Consider the following 20,973-nt stretch of genomic DNA (forward strand, 5'->3'; position numbering starts at 1 on the left):
CTTATGAGTTGTTTTTCAAAAATTAGATGGGATGAATCCATATAGAAACGTGAAACACTGAGTCCATGACTGCCTCCCGCATACAGTTCTCACTGCACTGAGCACTTAATTTCCCTTGTGACAGGCAATTTGTTATTTTTTTTTAAGACCCCGGTGGTTATCATAGTGTTGGGACTGTCCTGCCCCCCTAGTTATATCTCATTGGCTGCAGTCACACACATCAGACAAAGCCTGGAGATCAGTATATAGTCACTGGTCATGGTCACGGCATCCTATAAAGCAGCACTCATTACACAGGCACTGATGAAGAGGGTCTGTAACTTTGTGGATCTGGTTTTCTAACTTTTGGCTTACCTATGCAAGGCAAAGATACACGAGGCCTGAAGACACTACTGGGCTGTCAGGTATGAAACATTACAGGCCTTCACTTCATTTTATCATTTTTTATGTTAACTTTTTATTTTCATATTTTTAATTTAAAAAAAAATAATAATTAAAATATTAGGAAATAATATTAAATTCTGCTCATAAAGATGTACAGAAGAACTGAGTTTCCCTTTAAACATTTACATTGCAAAAAAAAAAATACATTTACAGCAAGTTGTGGCACATGGAAATTCAGCTCTGCTACATGAATGTGTAAAACTGGTAGGGTAATGTGATCTAGCAGCAACCCATGGCCAAAAAAAGTTGGACAGACATAACATTTTGTCCAGCTAAAAAAAAATGATTTCATCTGGATCCGTTTTTTTTTTTCATGGAAGTCTATGGAACACAGATCCGTTAAATAGCCGTCAGTTTTGCTTTCATTTGAGAAGGATCCGTTTTTTTTTATTACCGGATTAGTTTCAATGGGAAGAAAATGGATGGCTATTTAACGGCTCCATTTTCCATAGACTTCAATGTTAAAAAAATCGGATCCAGTTGAAATCAGTTTTTTTTTTAGAGGGAGAAAAAAAAGTTGTGTCTGCTCAACTTTTTTTGTTAATGAATTTCTGCTGGTTCTGTCCGATTTTTTCACGGACTCATAGACTGGCATTGCCGATTTTTGGATCAATATTGGACGTCTCCACGATTTTGCACGGACCGCTCCGTCCACAAATAATCATCCCATAGGCTATCATAGGTACCAGCACTATACCTGAAAAACAACATGTTCTGTTTTTGACTCCATATTGTATTTTACTGTCTGTTTTTCAAACATGCTTATTCTCATATTAGCTTTTGTGATATAGGAAAAATACGGACGGTAAAACAAAATTACAGAAAAAAATTGGCGTGCGCGTGTGAACTATACAAAAGCAGAACATGGATACTTCAGTTCAACCCATTGACTTCTATGGGGTAAAAACAGTATTCATAAGGATCTGCTGGAATATGTTGCGTATTGGAAAAAACAGCAGGAGCATAAAAAGATGCATGTAAATAAAGCCAATTATGCTTATTTATTAATGCTTTAATGAAAAAGAATTGAATAAAGATCCATAATACACTATAATTTACCAGAGGTAGCTGGAGAGACCGCACCCTGGTTTGTGCAGAGCATTTCCAGATTCACGGAAATGTGTGCCGTGTATGGGGAAATACGTTTCTGTTCACACTGAGTCTTTTTGCTGAGTCTTTGGAGTAGAAACTGATTGGAAGGAGTTTTTAAGGCGTTCTGAGTTTGTGAGGAGGATTTTGGAGAGTTTCCGCTCAGTTTCTGCTACAGGAACTCACCAAAAAGATTTGGTGAAGTTCTTGTAGCAGAAACTGGAATTTGTCCAAAAACTCAATGTGAACATACCCTACAATGCCCTTTATAAGTCATTCAGAAGGAGGCTGGAGTCACACAACCGTCTGTGTATAGACCACCATCTGCGGATTGGCCTCGCGTCTCGCCACAGTGTCATAGATATATAGGAAGCTGTTGATTCCGGGTAAGGAGACCCATGGCTGGTCTGGACATGGAGGTTCATATGGACCATGAAACTCATATGTATGTAATTGGCCTTACGGCCACTCTCTGCCTCCACTTTTACTAATGGGGTAGCAGAGTGAGGTGTCCATATGTCCTAAGTAAAGCCCAGTGACGGGGGTTATATATATTGCCTTGTTACTGATAGTAATTAATCGGAGCCTTTCATTTCTTCAATATTGATTATGAAGCAAAAGCTATGGATCAATTAGTTGCCAATACAAATGTACACATTCGGCTTTGTTTCCATAAATGAGGCATAACTAAGGCTAGCACATTAAAAATGGCCATAAAAAGGGGATGTTGACATCCAGTTATTGCCAATGTATCATCCTGTCATTGTTCAGTAGCATGCGCCTTTTTTTCTTTGTCCTTTGCTTATGTCAAGTATTGGTAAATTTGTCCCGAGGGCCCCAGTGAGAAAGGGGTTTTATGACCTGAGGAGTAAACTGAAGCTTCTGGGCACCAATGCAAAATGTGTAACTCGGCCCTCTACCGACCATATACCATTGCACCCCCCAGGCCCTGATACCACAGAGACCTTCACCACCATAGTGGAGTTAAATGTTGCTGTGGAAGTGGTCTCTGGTTACTATTGGCAATAACACTCCTTTTAGGAGACAGTTTTACAACACAAAGTCCATTATGGATCATTTAGGGAGACCTGAGGGGACCAGCCGTAGCCTCCATTTTGTTTCTTGCCTTATGATGTAATGGTTGCTATCGGCAACACCACTTCTTTTATACAAATCTCATTTCGGAAGACTAGAAAAGACAAAATATATTATATTATTGTTATTGTTGAAGAGCAACAAAGTATTTGTCAAGTTTCATTGATAAGATGGTGCTCATGCGCAAGGCCCTATTCCAGTTATAGAAGGCTACAACATGGCGCCCAGAAAGTCTAAAGGCCAATGTTGTACCTCCGTCTCCTTCTGATTTTCTATGGATTCTTGGTGAAGACATGTCTGGTTGTGTGTATGTACGTTGAGGTGAAGAGGAGCCATAGAAACTGGTGCTCTCTACAGTCCTCCTTGTCCTAATCCCCCTGACCTTGGTTGATCTCTGACCTGAATCAGAAAATGACCATGAATCCTGTAAGAAATTGAATCCATGGACCATGACCTACTGAAGCATGTGGGATCAACACTGAATATCCCAATTTTCATAAAAATGTCCTCAAAAGTGTAGAGCGCTGCTAAGCAGAAAGTCATTTTGGCACGGAATACAGAACATTTATGCTATTTTTTCTCTTAATAGATCCATTATGTTTATACCGGCCATTAACGACCTAAAGGTTGATGACACTGACAGTTAAATGACATCTGTTTATCATCGGTCTCCTAATGGCGATCACTCCCTGTATTCAAGGATGATGGAAGATAGAGGGGTTTGGTATGGGAAGTAGAGGTCTTATGGCTCGCTCACTCGAGGGTATACATCGGACAAGTGCTATCCAATGTTTTATCAGATAGCACTCGGACCAATGTTATTCTGTGGGGCAGTGCTGATTAGCATTTTTTTCCGATGCCGATTTGGCTATGAGAAAAAAATTGCACCATGCTGTGAATTGCAGCGCAAATCGGATCACACTCATCGATTCAAGTCTATGGGTGCGTGGAAAACATCTTCTCCATTCTGTGAGTCAGCTGAAATTGGACTGCACTCAGATGTCATCCGAGTGCAGTCCAATTTCAGCTGACTCACAGAATGGAGAAGATGGAGAAACTTCATTCTCCATCTTCTCCTGACAAGGTGCTATGGTTCTCTCATCCGAGAGAATCGGATTACACTAAGTTGACGCTCTGATCACACTCGAATCAGAGTTTGATGGGAATATCATTAACATGACCAGTCCGATTCTCTCTCACTCGGGTGACCCTGCCCTAAAGCACCTATCCCACCAGAATGGAGAGATAGGGTCAACGATTTAGATACTGAACTATAATCGTAGTTCTCCATCTCAGATACCAGCAGTGATCACCTGAACTTTGTAGAGTTTTTTTCAGTTTTTGGAATACCCCAGTCCTGCAGCTGCTATTTGACATAAAAACGAAAAAACTAGGCATTTTTCACCTTCCCCGGGTTCAACACTGACTATCCACCACTGCTCTGGGTGCCTGTTAATGTTTGCAGTGCTGACAGCTTGTCAACAGCACTGCAACCAATCAATAAGCTCAGCAACTTCTGTTCTCAATGGCGTTTTTTTTTTTTTTTGCCTCGATTGCATGCAAAATTCGGATTGCATGCTCCCATAGAAGTCTATGGGTGTGCGAGAAACATCTCTCTGCTGTGCAGTTTGATTCCCACCAGCACCATCAATGGAGGAGATGGAGAAATTAATTTCTCCTTCTCCTCCGCAACTGTGCTGGGATTCTCTGATACGAGAGGATCGGAGCACTGACACTCGGATCACGCTCCCAGCAGAGCAGGAGCCAAGGGTCATTATCATGTCGCATCTGATGTGATACGCTAGAGGGACCCCAGCCTAATACTGATCTGCCCTGATAGACCACTTGAACAAATTTGAAAAAAAATATGGGGATTGGGAAAGTGTATCAGCTATAATTAGTACATCTATTAGGATTTGCATTTATCAGGTCAGTGTCAGAGTTAGGCCACGTGCACACCTTCAGTATTTGTCAGTATTTTACATCAGTATCTGTAAGTCAAAACCAGGAGTGGAACAATCAGAGGAAAAGTATAACAGAAACCCATCACCACTTCTATCACCCACTCCTGCTTTTGGCTTCCAAATACTGATGTCAAATACTGACCAAATACTGACTGTGTGATGGTGGCCTTATATTCTGTATGTCAAATTCTGGACTAATGATTGTACACAACAGTCTAACCCCAAAATTGACCTTTCCAAGTTGATAGCCAATCCCAAAACTACCATGTAGGCGTGTTTCACATGTCAGTGGCTTTGGTACGTGTAGTGACAGTTTTCTCACGTACCGGAGACATTGACATACATAGACACATTCAACTGAATGTGTCTCTGCAGATGTCAGCGTGCTTTCACGGACCGTGTGTCCGTGTGCAAAACACGGAGACATGTCCATTTTAACACGGACACACGGCCCACAACTCATGCTGCACACTTGCAAACAGAGAACAGTGTACACTGTCCTCCATGAGCATGGACGGCTGCCGGGGAAGAAGTGGCTACTATAAGCGCTGTTCCCCTGCATGTGGTGCTGAACTCGGCTGTTATTCTCCCCTGCTCTGCCGGCAACAGCGCGAGCAGGGGAGAATAAATGAAAAAAAAAAACGATGTGGGGTCCCCTGTTATGAGTTCATTTTCTCCGTCCCCTCTGATGTCTGATGAACTCCCTCTGCTGGGGAAAGGAGGTAGTGAAATTGATCTGGATGGGAAGAACCTGTCATCTGAACAGGTGGAGTGTGATTGGACATCCGGAATTTCTGAGTGGATATAAGGCAGCCGACGCCCTGCAGGGTTGCTGGTGATCCTTTCTGCTCTGACATCCAGTTTAGGTCCTGTCTACTAAAAGCTAAGTTTTTGCTCTGCTATTTTTCCATGAGATTTTGTCTGTTTACTTAGTGTTTGTGTTCAGCCTGCCCTGGTTGGGACAGGCTGAACTCCATTTTTGTCTCTGATCAATTGATCGCTTTGCTCTGTCTTCAGAATATACCTGAGTGCTGATATAGTGATTTTGAAGTCTAGTGACTTCAGGGCCTTTTCTATCAGACGTGTTGGACATTATTTTTGGCAGGGTTTTTGCAGATTGCAGCCAGCATCTTTTCTGTCCTTTCCTATCTAGTTAGTTGGGCCCCATCATTTGCTCAGCCTGTCTTTGTCTGTGCTTGTGTTTTCATCTGTTTTTCACCGACAATACATGTTGGGGGCTGTCTATTGCTTTGGGGTCTGCTCTGGGGCAATTTAGATTTCCCCTTTCTTTCTTTAGGCTTATTTAGCTCTCCGGCTGTGACAAGGGGTCTAGGGCACCGTAGGAACCCCCCACGGCTACTGTTAGTTGTGGTGAATACGATCAGGGGTCTGCAATCCGCTAGCTACCAACCTCTCTGGTTTTCTGGACTTAGCTTGTGTTTTTGTTTTTTCCTCCTCTGGTGACTCATTCATAACAGAATCACCAGCCATACCGCAGATTCTAGGGTACTCAATTGCAGGAAAGAATTGTAAAAAAAAAAAAGTGTCAGAATTTTTTTTTGTGTGTATATTTTTTCCTCTATTTCTCTGAGGCCGTAGGGGGAATTTTTTTCTCAATGGAGATTAAGCAATTGTCTGATCATGTGGAGCAGCTCACTGCTGAAGTGCGGGGAATTTCCACCTATCTTGCTCATTCACATGCTGCTGAACCAAAGATTCCTACTCCTGATGTGTTTTTTGGGGATCGGTCTAAATTTTTGAATTTTAAGAATAATTGTAAATTATTTTTTGCCTTGAAGCATAACTCATCGGGGAGCTCCGCGCAGCAGGTTAAAATTGTCATCTCTTTGCTGCGCGGCGATCCCCAGGATTGGGCATTTTCTTTGAAACCTGATGATCCTATTCTGACTAATGTGAATGCATTTTTTCAAGCCTTGGGGTTGTTGTATGATGAACCTAATGCTATTGATCAGGCTGAAAAGGCCCTGTTGGCATTGAGCCAGGGTCAGGATTCTTGTACTGTCAAAAATTCCGAAAGTGGGTGGTCCTTACTACCTGGAATGATGGTGCCTTGGCAGCTCTCTTTCGGAAGGGTTTGTCAGAAACCGTAAAGATACTATGGTGGGATTTCCTGTTCCCTCTGGTCTTGACGATTCTATGTCATTAGCCATTCTGGTTGATCGGCGTTTGTGTGAACGGAAAACTGCACGAGAGGTGTTGCCACCTGTTGAACAAATGTCTGAACCTATGCAATGTGATAGTTTTGTCTAGGGCGCAACGTCAGGAGTTCAGAAGGCGTAATAAGCTGTGTTTTTTTTGTGGAGATGCCTCTCATATTATTTCTGTCTGCCCTAAACGAGAGAAACGTTTTGCACACACATTTGCTGTAGGTGGTGTTCAACCTAAGTTTCTTCTGGCAATTACTCTGATCTGCTCCATGTCCACATTTTCCGCTAAGGCTTTTGTGGATTCGGGAGCAGCTCCGAACCTGATGGACTTGGATTTTGCTAAACGTTGTGGGTTTCCTATGACACCTCTGCGGATGCCTATCCCTTTGAGGGGTATTGATGCTACTCCTTTGGCGAAGAATAAACCTCAGTTTTGGACCCAGGTGGTAATGCGGGTCGCGCCAGACCATCAAGAAAATTGCAGATTTTTGGTGTTGCATAATTTGCATGATACCATTGTTCTGGGGTTTCCCTGGTTGCAAATCCATAATCCAGTTTTGGATTGGAAATCTTTGTCTGTGGTGAGTTGGGGTTGTCGGTGTGCCCTTAGTGACGCTCCTGTTTTCTCCACCTCTCCCCAGTCGCATGATGTTCTTGACTATTTGGCTGATTTTTATGATGTATTTAGTGAGAATGAGTCTGCGTCTTTGCCTCCTCATAGGAGTTATGACTGTGCAATTGAGCTGAGTCCGGGGTGTAAATTTCCCAAGGGTCGACTTTTCAATTTATCTGTACCCGAGCACGAGGCTATGCGATCCTATATTAAGGAGTCATTGGAGAAGGGTCATATTAGACCATCCTCTTCACCCTTAGGTGCTGGGGTTTTTTTCGTGGCCAAGAAAGATGGTTCATTAAGTCCTTGTATTGACTTTCGTTCCCTCAACAAAATTACTGTTAAATATCAGTATCCGTTACCCCTGATTTCTGATCTATTCTCCAGAGTTAAAGGTGCTTGCTGGTTTACCAAGCTTGACCTCAGGGGGACGTATAATCGTATTCGCATTAAGCATGAGGATGAATGGAAGACGGCGTTTAATACTCCGGAGGGACATTTTGAGTACCTGGTGATGCCTTTTGGGCTCACTAATGCCCCTTCTGTCTTCCAGTGCTTCATGAATGATATTTTCCGAGACTTTGTGGATAAGTTTTTGATCGTCTATCTGGATGATATTTTGATCTTTTCCAAGGATTGGGACTCTCATGTGGAACATGTTCGGACTGTGTTCCGGATTTTGAGGGAGAATTCCCTGTATGTCAAGGGATCGAAATGCCTGTTTGGGGTACAGAGGATTTCATTTTTGGGATTTATTTTGTCTCCGTCAACTATTGAAATGGACCCGGCCAAGGTACAGGCCATTTATGATTGGGTTCAGCCCACTTCTTTGAAGGCCCTCTAGAAGTTTTTGGGTTTTGCTAATTTTTATCGGAAATTTATAGCTAATTTTTCTGGTATTGCCAAACCATTGACTGATTTGACTAAGAAAGGTGCTGATGTGCTGAATTGGTCTCCGGAGGCTGTTTCTTCCTTTCAGGAGCTGAAGCGAAGGTTCACTTCTGCTCCGGTCTTGCGGCAACCTGATGTCTCACTCCCGTTTCAGGTAGAGGTGGACTCTTCTGAGATTGGTGCAGGAGCTGTTTGGTCCCAAAAATATCCTGTAACATCTAAAATGAATCCCTGTGCTTTCTTTTCCCGAAAGTTCTCCCCATCCGAACGTAACTATGATGTGGGGAATCGGGAACTCTTAGCTATGAAATGGGCATTTGAGGAGTGGAGACATTGGTTGGAGGGAGCTAAACATCAAGTCGTGGTCCTTACTGACCACAAGAATTTGATTTACCTGGAGTCGGCCAAACGCTTGAATCCTAGACAGGCTAGGTGGGCCTTGTTTTTCACACGTTTTGATTTTGTGGTCTCTTTTCTTTTGGGCACTAAGAATGTCAAGGCAGACGCCCTCTCTAGGAGTTTCTTTGCTGATTCTCCTATTGTGACCAAGCCTGCTACCATCTTAGGTGAGGGGCTAGTTCTTTCTGCCATCTCGCCCGATTTGAGACGTGCTCTGGAAGAGTTTCAGGAGGACAAACCTGAGCGTTGTCCCATTGGAAAATTGTATGTTCCTGACCAGTGGAGGAAGAGAGTAATGTCTGAAGTTCATTGCTCCGCATTGGCTGGTCATCCAGGTATTTTTGGTACTAGAGATTTGGATAGTCGGTCTTTTTGGTGGCCCGCCTTGTCTCGTGATGTCAGGAATTTTGTGCAGTCCTGTGGGACTTGCTCCCGGTCTAAACCTTGTTCTCGCTCTAGTGGGTTGTTGATGCCTTTGCCGGTGCCCAGGAGGCCATGGACCCATATTTCAATGGATTTTATCTCTGATATGCCTGTCTCTCAGAGAATGACTGTTATTTGGGTGATTTGTGATAGATTCTCTAAGATGGTCCATCTTGTACCACTCTCTAAGTTGCCATCTTCCTTGGAGTTGGTGCCCTTGTTTTTGCAACAGGTGGTTCGCTTGCACGGGATTCCTGAGAACATTGTATCTGACAGAGGAGTTCAGTTTGTTTCTAGATTTTGGAGGACTTTCTGTTCCCAGCTGGGAATTCAGTTGTCCTTCTCCTCTGCGTTTCACCCTCAGACCAATGGGCAGACGGAGAGAACAAACCAGACTTTGGAGTCGTATTTGAGATGTTTTATTTCTGCTGATCAGGATGATTGGGTTTCATTTTTGCCCTTGGCCGAATTTGCTTTAAACAATGGAGCTAGTTCTGCCACTTTGATGTCACCTTTTTTTGTAACTTTGGGTTTCATCCTCGATTCTCTCCAGGGCAGGTGGAGTCTTCTGCCTGCCCAGGTGTTGACACTGTGGTGGAGAGAATGCAGCAGATCTGGGACCAAGTGGTGGATAAGTTGTCTCTCTCCCAGGAAAAGGCCCAGCAGTTTTTCAACCGGCATAGAACCATTGGTCCCTGGTTTAAGGTGGGTGATATGGTTTGGTTGTCATCAAAGAATATATCTATGAAGGTGGCTTCTCCAAAGTTTAAACCTAGATTTATTGGACCTTACAAGATTTTGGAGATTCTTAATCCAGTATCTTTTCGATTGGCTCTTCCTGTTACATTCAAGATCCATAACGTGTTTCATAAGTCTCTGTTAAAGAGGTTTGTTGAGCCAGTAGTTCCTGTGGTGGCATCTCCTGACCCTGTATTGGTTGAAGGTAATGTGGAATATGAGGTTGAGAAGATACTGGATTCTTGTCTGGCTAGACGGAGACTCCAGTATTTGGTTAAATGGAAGGGTTATGGCCAGGAGGATAATTCTTGGGTCTCTGCATCCGATATTCATGCTGAAAGATTGGTTCGTGCTTTTCATCGGGCCCATCCTGAACGCCCTGGTGGCGTGGATGAGGGTTCGGTGACCCCTCCTTAAGGGGGAGGTACTGTTATGAGTTCATTTTCTCCTTCACCACTGATGTCTGATGAACTCCCTCTGCTGGTGAAAGGAGGTAGTGAAATTGATCTGGATGGGAAGAACCTGTCATCTGAACAGGTGGAGTGTGATTGGACATCTGGAATTTCTGAATGGATATAAGGCAGCCGACGCCCTGCAGGGTTGCTGGTGATCCTTTCTGCTCTGAGCTCTGGCATCCAGTTTAGTTCCTGTCTACTAAAAGCTAAGTTTTTTCTCTGCTATTTTTCCATGAGATTTTGTCTGTTTACTTAGTGTTTGTGTTCAGCCTGCCCTGGTTGGGACAGGCTGAACTCCATTTTTGTCTCTGATCAGTTGATCTCTTTGCTCTGTCTTCAGAATATACCTGAGTGCTGATATAGTGATTTTGAAGTCTAGTGACTTCAGGGCCTTTTCTATCAGACGTGTTGGACATTATTTTTGGCAGGGTTTTTGCGGATTGCAGCCAGCATCTTTTCTGTCCTTTCCTATCTAGTTAGTTAGGCCCCATCATTTGCTCAGCCTGTCTTTCTGTCTGTGTTTGTGTTTTCAACTGTTTTTCACCGACAATACATGTTAGGGGCTGTCTATTGCTTTGGGGTTTGCTCTGGGGCAGTTTAGACTTCCCCTTTCTTTCTTTAGGCTTATTTAGCTCTCCGGCTGTGACGAGGGGTCTAGGGCACCGTAGGAACCCCCCACGGCTACTGTTAGTTGTGGTGAATAGGATCAGGGGTCTGCAATCCGCTAGCTACCAACCTCTCTGGTTTTCTGGACTTAGCTTGTGTTTTTGTTTTTTCCTCCTCCGGTGACTCATTCATAACAGTCCCCCTTTTTTTTTAACCAACACGGCAAAACTAAAAGGTGCGGGCTGCTATTCTCAGGCTGGTAAGGGGCCATTAATATGGGCCCCCCCTGCCGAAAAACAGCAGCCCACAGCTGCCCAGAATATTCTGGAGCTTTGTCGGGTTCTTCCCACTTGCCCTGCAGTGGTGGCAAGTGGGGTAATAAGGGGTTATTGTCACCTTGCTATTGTAAGGCACCTATCCATTACTAATCCTATAGTAAGTAAAGGGTTAAATAAACACACACACAGTAAGAATAAAGTCTTTTAATGAAATAACACACATTTTTCCCATCTTTATTACACACTGCTAATACCATCTGAAAGCCATTGATCACCTGTAAAAAAAAATTAAAATTAAAAAAAAACAATATACCATACCTGTCCAGTGCTCAGTCAAGTCCCAAGGCGTAAATCCATCTCTGGGTGTTAATCAGTTTACAGCCGGAGTGGTGCTAATGCAACCGCTTGGGCTGTAAACTACTGGGGAATGAATGGGAAGCAGTGCGCACAGGCTCAGTGACTAGTGGTGACGTCACTGAGTCTGTGCTCGCTGTCAGCATGAACTCCTGTGACCTCAGCACCGTGGGAAAATGAAGTGTAGTTGATAACAATCAAAGAAAATTCCAGCCCTACAGTGTGTAGAACAATGTATTCCATAGAAAATCCAAAAGGTTAAAATTCAGACATCAAATGTGATGTGTAAAATTCCATAAAAAAATGTGTATGAGAACCATCCTTAAAGGGAATCTATCACCCCTTTTCAGCCTATAAGCTGCAGCCACTGCCATCAGGGGCTTATCTACACCATTCTGTAATGCTGTTGATAATCCCCCTGTGGTAATCTGAAAGATAAGAAAAATTAGTTAGATTGCACTCACATGGGGTCCGGTCCGATGGGTGTCGCTGTCCAGCACCTCCCATCTTCTAGAGATGACGTCCTCCTCCTTACTTCTGCCACAGCTCCTGCGCAGGTGTACTTTATCTGCCCTGTTGAGGGCAGAGTAAAGTACTGCAGTGCGCAGGCACGGGACCTCTCTGACCTTTCCCTGTGCCTGTGCACTGCAGTACTTTACTCTGCCCTCAACAGGTCAGAAGTAAGGAGGAGGACATCATCGCTAGAAGATGGGAGGCGCTGGACCGGACCGCAACACCCACCGCACCCGACCCCGCCCCCCCGGTGAGTATAATCTAACTCGTTTTTCTTCTCTGTCAGGTTACATCCTACTACATGCTACTGGGCATGCTCACGAGACGATCTCCCATTGGAGATCAGGAGTCACATGCTCAGGTCCTTCTCCTGATCTGATTGGTCCTTCTCAGAGATCTGGAAGGTCCCAGAAGCGCACGGCTATAAAAGGTCCGCATGGCCGCTCGGCCATGTGCTAGTATAGACTCTTATTGCTATCTGTGTGAATGATGATGAATGCATGTGCCTGCGAATGACTCATTAAGATCCCCTCCCTCTGATATTACGTGTGTGGATAGGGACTTAGTCATAGAGTCAGCGCCAGTCAGTGGCGCACTACAGGCCACAGTTCACATCTTACAGCACTAGCGTCCGACAGTGCGCCTCCTCTTGGGCATTGTCGTGTGGCGGCTGGGTCGGTCGCCGCGCTGCAGTCAGCAGCACTTGCTGGCGTCCGCAGTAGCGACGCCGCACGCACGGTAGGTCTAGACGGACATTGTCCCTGAGTCTTGGGCCTAGTCCTGTGACCATATACCGTGTGTGCACACCGCTGAGACCTATGAGGTCAACAGGCTCAGCATTTACATTTAAGTTGTAAGCGTCTCTGTGGTGATAACAGAGTATGCTCAATGCACACCGGGTGACATTCAACCCGTGTGCGATATACCGCCATATTGTGTGTCTGCCATTATCTAGGAGCAGTGTAACGCCTACTGCACGGTGGACCCCGGGCGGCGAACGCACTTATTGTTATTTATTAGTGCGTTCCGCCGTCCCTAACATGGTAATACTATATTACATGTTAGCAGTCATCATCCTGGCCATACAATGAGGGTCATCCCAGTTGGGGAATTTAATAGAACCAAAAGGAATTGTAGCACTAATATTTCCTAGAAAAATGGAACCAAAGAAATAGGGACAAGACTAGAAAAATAAGAGGAGATTAAAAAAAATGGATAATAAAATTAACCGAAAAGGTGGGGGGGAATAAACTTTGGTTTAAAAATCCTCAATCAAGTCACATCCCTATTGAGGAACCCATTACTTTAGTAACACAATGCAACGCAAAGAAGAAATTGAGTAAATCCTACTCACCTGGGAAATTCAATAAAATAAAATGCTTTATTAGTACAAAAGATAAAAGCATGTAAAACTAAATTTGGAAAGTTCCATGAGTTAGAATACAAGAATTTGTCCAGCTATTTTTTTTAATTGGGTACAAAGCCAAAGCAATCAATTAAGAAAAATCAATACGGCATCATAATTTATACCTGCTGGGAAGAGACTGGTATCAGTGCATGTGTATAATCCATATAATCTGACACAAGGATATGTCATCAGGATGGTTCAACAGAAGGTACCCAAAGATGGTATATTGTCTCCATTATACTCAAGCAAGAACTGTTATGAATGGGTCACCGAGGAGGAAAAAACCTAAACAAGCTAAGCCCAGAAAAACCAGAGAGGTTGGTAACTATGCAGATTGCAGATCCCTGATCCTAACCACACAACTAGCAGCAGCCATGGAGCGTACCTACGATGAACCTAGACGCCTCGTCACGGCCAGAGGACTAAATAAGCCTAAAGCAAGAAAAGGGGAAAACTAACTGCCCCAGAGCAGACCCCAAAGGAATAGACAGCCCCCACACATGTATTGACGGTGAAACAAGATGAAAACACAAACACAGGCCGGAAAATAGACTGAGCAAACGATGGGGCCCAAACTAACTAGGAAGGAGAGGAAAGGAAAGACACTGTCTGCAATCTGCCCAAAACCCTACAAAATAATGTCCAACACTTCTGATAACAAAATTAACCCTGAAGTCACTAGACTTCTCCCACTATATCAGCACTCTGAAATATTCTGAGACAGAGCAAAAAGAGGCCAATCTAATAAGGGACAAAAAGCAAACTGGCAAATACAGATAAATAAGAGTGGAAATTCAGCACAGCCCCAGCCAGGGCTGGCTGACCACACAAAAAACTGAATAGAACAACAAAATCAAGTGTGAACTTTAGCAGAAAAACTTAGCTTGAGCTGACTGGAACAGAGCTGAGAACCAAGACCTGACAAGCAGAAGGAATCACCAGCACCAGAGTAGGGCGTCGGCTGTCTTAAATCCAATCTGAGATTCCTGAGGTCCAATCGTCATCCTCATTATCAGGTGGCAGATCTCCAGTGATTAAATCAGCCTCACTACCTCCTGTTACCACCAGAGGGAGCCTGGAAGGAGAACTCACAACTGGTAGACCAGAAAATGAACTCACAACAAAGAACATTTCTACATAATCGGAGAAAGAGTCATCTCAATATCCTATTAAACTGTTTGAGTCAAGTCATGGAGTAGACATATAAGTTCATTAGAACGACTTACCCATAGTAGTGAGGGAGAGAGGACGACTGCTGCCATGCGACTAAAAGTTAATATCCTGTTTACAAAGAAAGATCCTGCTTCAAGTGTGCCCTAAACGATCTAATTGATCATTCAGTGATCATAAGCCGTCAGTGTTCTTGACAGCACAAGTCCTTTTCATAGAAAATCCCTGTCCTCCACCAGAAAAACGTGATTTTCTCACCCTCCGCAGGTCCAACACAGACACAAGTAGAATAGTTGGAGACTCTGCACTGGACCCAGCGAGAGTGAGTAAAACTAGTTTGTTTAACAAAAGAAACAAACAAACTGTAGTTGGGGGGCAGGTGTTCTCTTAAAAAAGGAACCCCTTTAACGATAGGTAGCCTGGTGGGGGTAGACAGTGGACAGCTTTAGCTGGTTAATGGACTTGAGCTTTTGGCTGAGCAGTGGGAGAAGATATAGTTTAAGAATAGTTAAAGATATGTAAAGGCTGTGGCCCTTTTTTGTATCCTATATATATTATTATTATTATTATTATTATTTATTTTTAGAGCACCATTGAATACAGGGTGCTGTACAAGAGAACGTGTTGCATACAAAATGCAAGTATAAATTACAGTCAACAAACTAACAATGTCAGACTGGTACAGAGGGGAGAGGGCCCTGCCTTTTCAGCCTTACATTCTTTGGAGGGGGTGGCAGAAGCTTCGTTGATGGTGAAGTGGCAGGAGGTTATGGCTATAAGCTAGCTTGAAGAAATGCGTTTTCAAGTTCCTTCTGAAAGTTCCGAAATGGGCAGTTGGACATGTTGGGGCACAGAATTCCAGAGTATGGGGGATGCTTGGGAGATGTCTTGGAGGCGATTGGGTGAGGAACATATAAGTGTGGAATAGAGAAGAAAGTCATGAGAGGACCGGAAAATATGTGTTGGAAGGTAAGGGGAGATTAGTTTGGAGATATATGATGGAGACAGATTCCAGACAGCTTTGAAGGTCAATATTAATAGTTTGAACTGGATACTGCTATGATAATGTAGCAACTCACTTGGAAAAATGGGTAGCACACTAAAAACTGCAACAGACCCTGCTGATTCTTGCACAGACTAGATGTCCGTAGTGGTACCTGCGTCAGCCAAGATAGCCCTAACCACAGACTAGAAGATGACACCTCGTACCTATGCTACCTGAAAGGCCGTCGAGTGCTTAACATACCTCCTAAAGAACCGTAGGGCAGGGCAAAGTGTAAATTATACACAGAATTGAAAGTGTGCTGAAGTAAAAAGAGATCCCAGAGTAAGTAAGGCTAGTTTCACACTAGCGTTTAAACGACGCGCGCACGGCGCCGCTAAGCCACGCCCCCTGCCGGCTCCCTGCCCGCCCCTTCCTGTTATCGCCTCCTCCGAGCGCAGAGGGCTGCATGCGTTATGCGCACCCTATCTTTAGCATAGGGTGCGCAGGCCGTGCGCAACTATGAATATAGCGTGCGCTGCACATTTTTGGAGGTGCGCCGTGCGCGCCGAACGCAGCATGTTGCATTTTTGCGCGCACGGCGCACATTCAAAAATGCGCAGCGCACGCTATATTCATAGTTGCGCACGGCCTGCGCACCCTATGCTAAAGATAGGGTGCGCATAACGCATGCAGCCCTCTGCGCTCGGAGGAGGCGATAACAGGAAGGGGCGGGCAGGGAGCCGGCAGGGGGCGTGGCTTAGCGGCGCCGTGCTCGCGTCGTTTAAACGCTAGTGTGAAACTAGCCTAAAACAAACAAAAAAATACAAAATAAAGAATTAAGCCCATACTGTTAAAAAATATGGCGCCCACTTCCTAAAAGGAAACAGAAGATAGGTGCAGGGAAAATAACATAAACAGCAAAGAGATAAACCCTAGCTGGTCTTTCACTGATTGGCTTAAACAACAGCAGTATGCCTGCACATCGAAATGAGACTATCACCAGCAGGAAATACCAGCAAAGAGAAAGTATATAAAGCCGCACCTGAAAGATAATAGGGCAATGAGTAAATTAAAACACCTGTAACCCTTAAAAGCAAGGATAACAGAAACTAAACATGAGGAGAAAAGGTATATCTGCTGTGGCATAGCAGATAGAGAAGCTGACCACAGGCTCAAGGGTTTGAACCCAGATGCATGACAGATACAGTATGTTGGGCATTGGGAGCCATTGAAGAGATTTGCAGAGGGGAGAATCAGAGGAATAGTGAGGTGAGAGGTGAATTAGTTGTACAGAAGAGTAAAGGATGAATTGGAGAGGTGTGAGAGTGTTAGAAGGGAGGCCACAGAGGAGGATATTGTAGTAGAGATGGGAGATGATGGCATGTACTAACATTTTAGTAGATTCAGTGTTGAGCAAAGGACAAATTCTGGAAATATCTTTGAGTTGGAGGCAGAAAGAGGTGGCAAGAGCTTGGATGTGTGGTTTGAAGGACAGGGCAGAGTCAAGGGATACTCTGATGCAACAGACTTATGGTACAAGGGAAAGTGTTATAGCATTTACATAGATCAGGTAGGGGAGTAGTATGAGATGGAGGAACGATGATGAGTTTAGTTTTGTCCACATTGAGCTTTAGGAAGTGCAATGAAAAGATGGATATGGCTGATAGACACACAGGGATTTTGGACAACAGATAGTTGAAGTGTGGGCCAGAGAGGTAGATCTGAGTATCCTCAGGGTATAGGTCGTACTGAAAGCCATGAGACTTTATGAATTGTCCCTTGCCAAAGGTATAGATTAAGAAGAGTAAGTGCCCCACAACAGAGCCTTGGGGGACACTAACAGAGAGAAGGCAGGATGAAGAGGTAATGGGAGACACTAAATGTGTGGTCAGAGAGGTATTAGGAGATGGCAAGGTCTTTGCCACCAAGGGAAGAGAGGATTTGTAGTAGGAAGAGTGGTGGACTGTGTCGAAGGCAGAGGACAGGTCTAGCTTTGGCAGTAAGTTGTTGGTAATTTTGGTCAGGGCAGTTTCAGTGGGATGGTATGGACAGAAGCTGGATTGTAGGTTGTCAAAGATTGAGTTAGATGAGAGATGGGAGGAAAGTTCAGCATGGGCACCTGTTCTAGGAGTTTGAAGGTGAACAGGTGCAGAGATATGGGGCGATAGCTGGACTTAGAGGTCGGACGCGGGTTCGCTTCTTTAGGAGTGATAGTTGCATGTTTGAAAGCAGAAGGGAAGGTACCAGAGGTTAGCAATAGGTTGAAAAGATGGGTTAGGGCTGAGATGAGCCTGGTGGTAAGCTTGAGGAGGAGCTGGGATGGGGTCAAGTGCACAAGAGGTGAGGTGCGATTTGGAGAGGAGGCAAATGAGCTCTCCTTCAGTGATGATGGGGAGTAAGGTTATGGGGGAGGAGCACTAGTCTTTTATACATAGGGGTTGTGGGAGATGGGTAGTAAAGACTTGCCTTGTTTGGCAGACCTTATTTTTGAAATGTACGGAAAAGTCTTCTGCAGAGATGAGGGAGTTCGGAGGGGACAGTAGATGGCAGAGGACAGGGTTAAAAGTGTTAAATAACTGTTTGAGGTTGTGGAATAAAGAAGATACAAGGGTTCCAAACTAGAGCTGTTTAGCAGAGGTGAGAGTCGATTAGAATGTGAAAGTTGCTGTTTTGAATGAAGTGACGTTTTCTTGAGAGTGTGTTCTCTTCCCACGCTGTTACGCAACCCTGGTGTCACAGTCACGTGTGTCTTGACGCAGCGAGTACTGCAAGGCGAACCCATATGACATATGTGACCCTGGATACACCTCCTCCAATGGGGCGAATTTAAATAATAAACACGTGCAGCTGGATACACCGCCTCCAACTGGCAAATTTAGACATTACACGTATATACAAGTCTGGAAACCCCGCCTCCAGTACTGCGAATTTAAACAATAAGGGAAACCTGGGAAACATTAACAATGGTGGGCCCTGCGATAGGGAATAGGGAAGTGGAGACCTCCTGAGCTCCCCTGAGCCAGTGTCCCTGCACTCCTAACGTTCCCTATGCCGGTTCCGCACCGGGCGCGCACAGGAACCTAAAAACCCTAGCTCGCCCTGACCTAAACCCTCACTAGGGAATTGGTCGGTGCGGAAACTAATCCCACCACTGCACTAAAACACACATGAGGAAAGATGACAAAACAGGGGAAACACCACTTAGCTTTGCTCTGTTGCGTACGCTCCCAGCAACAGATCCCACCACCTGCGTGCATCTTCTCCTCCACCCGGATCCATCACCATAATTGGATCCTTCACCATAGTGCAGCCTTGGAGCAGAGTCCACCACCAATTGCAGAAGTCCAGTAACAGAGTCCTAAAGATGAGTTCAGCTCCTGCACAAAAAGTCAAGCATGCTTGAGTCCAGCTCTCAGCAACCAAGTCCCACATGCTGAGTGCAACTCTCTCCATAGTCGCCACTCCACCAAGCCATGCAAGCACTTCCTGCCGACACCATAAACTGTGACTCCACCACGCCATGCCAGCCCTTCTTGCAGACCTCATAGCTGCCACTCGTCCCCTCTGGCTGGGCTGCGCAGGGCTCATGTTCAGCTCCTTCCTCACCCCAGGCTTACTTTCCAAATGAACACACAATATCACCAAAGTTATTGAAAAGCTCTGACTCTCTTTTATAGAGCCTAACACCTGCTTTGTAATTAAGTGCACATTAAACCAAAGAAACTAAAGTGCACTACCGCTCACCACCACCGGGGCAACTCAGAATGAACAACACCACGTGTGATAATTCTAATGGCCACCGGGGGCAATCACATCACTTTGGCACCTAGCCAAAGGAAAAAAAGTTCACTTTGTCCATTTAAACTGTCAGATCCAAACTGGACCATGACACCTGGACACTTGCTGAAGCTTTTAGTGTGGTTATTGTGCCAGGGTTCTCTATTGATTTGTTGCACTCTGCCGTGCCCAAGAGGGACGACTGAGTCAATAACTGATGCCAGTATGGTGTTGTAGAAAATGATGGCATTGTCAGTGTTGTGAAGTGAAGATATGGAGGACAGCAATGGAATAGGGTCAGAGAACGTGTGGATGTCTAGATGTGGCCGGTTTCTGCGTGGGTGTGCTAGTTTCTGAACATTGGAGGCAGGTGAGTAGGACAGGGATGAGAAAGTGAGTAGATGGTCATCAAATAGGGGGTGAGATGAGGTTGTGAGGTTAGATAAGGAGCAGAGACAGATGAATATAAGAGCTAGTGTAGGTCAGTCTGTGTGAGTGGATGTGGAGGATCACTGAGTAAGACCAAAGGATAAAGTAAGGGATATTGGCTTGGAGGCTGCAGGCTGGCTCTTGTCCATGGGAATGTTGAAGTCACCCATGATGATGGTGGGATTTTCAGCAGAGAGAAAGGAAAGTATAGAATCCAAGTGGAGAAGTGGTCATTAAAGGCAGTAGCCGGGCACAGGGGTCAGTAGTTGGAGGTTAGAGGGAGAGTAGGTACAGACAGTGCTCTACAAAAGAAGAGTGAGGGAGGGTAACAGTGGGAAAGGGTTGAAGGTGCAGTTGTAGGAAAAAGAATACCTACTCATCCACCATGTCTATTCCTAGGGTGAGAAGTGTGGGTGAAATGAAGGCCACCATAACACAGCGTAGGGGGTGAGGCTATGTAAGAGGGTGTCAACCATGTTTCAGGAAGGATAGGTTACAAGAGGTAAGGAGGTTGTGAATGGCATTGAGCTTAATGCAGATGGAACAGGCGTTCCAGAGCACTTCAGAGAAGGGGTACGGCGGAGAGGGGGTTTGGTGTTGCAGAGGTTGTGGTGGTTTATAGAAGGGAGAATTAATGGGGAGGTATCAGCTGTGGAAGTCCAGGTTTGGGGGATATGTTGCCAGCTGTGAGGAGAAGTAGAGAAAAGGAGAGGAGAAAGCGAGAAGGAGATGACTTGTTTTCTGTTTTAGTAGAAGCAATCTGAGATTAAGGAGCAGGTCTGCAGTTGCAGTTAGGTGGGATGGTAAGAGGGAGGCTGAGATAAAACTATGTTTGGAGAGTGCTGCTTTTTGGGGATAGCAAACTAGAGGAATTATTAGTGGAGCAAAAACTATAAGAGCATGAGTTAGCATGGCGAGAGTGTAGGAGATAAAGAGGAACGCAAAGTTTATAAGCAGTTATAGCACTTATCTTCTGGTCACTTCTGGTATTTTTCTGATGTGCACTTAAAAGCTGCACTTAAAGATGCTGCACGCATAGACCAACGTCAGCATAGACCTATTGCTTTACATTTATATGCCTTTTATTTCACATGAAGCATACCAGGTGTAAACAAAAGGAAGGAGTCACAGGGAAACACACAGCAATGGAATAGGAAATAAACATACCAGCAAA

General features: G+C 44.6%; 1 protein-coding gene across 1 annotated transcript in view; it reads left to right on the forward strand.

The window, feature by feature from the left end:
- Positions 1-223: 223 nt before the first annotated feature.
- LOC141048064 (endothelin receptor type B-like) overlaps positions 224-20,973 on the forward strand; it is a 75,601-nt gene continuing 54,851 nt past the window's right edge. The window contains exon 1 of the mRNA XM_073543425.1: positions 224-404. The gene's annotated coding sequence lies outside the window, so the exon portion shown is untranslated. The remainder of the gene's footprint in view (positions 405-20,973) is intronic.

Source organism: Dendrobates tinctorius, unplaced genomic scaffold, assembly GCF_039654945.1.
Source record: "Dendrobates tinctorius isolate UK_male_01 unplaced genomic scaffold, ASM3965494v1 ptg000133l, whole genome shotgun sequence".
Classification (NCBI taxonomy): Eukaryota; Metazoa; Chordata; class Amphibia; order Anura; family Dendrobatidae; genus Dendrobates; species Dendrobates tinctorius.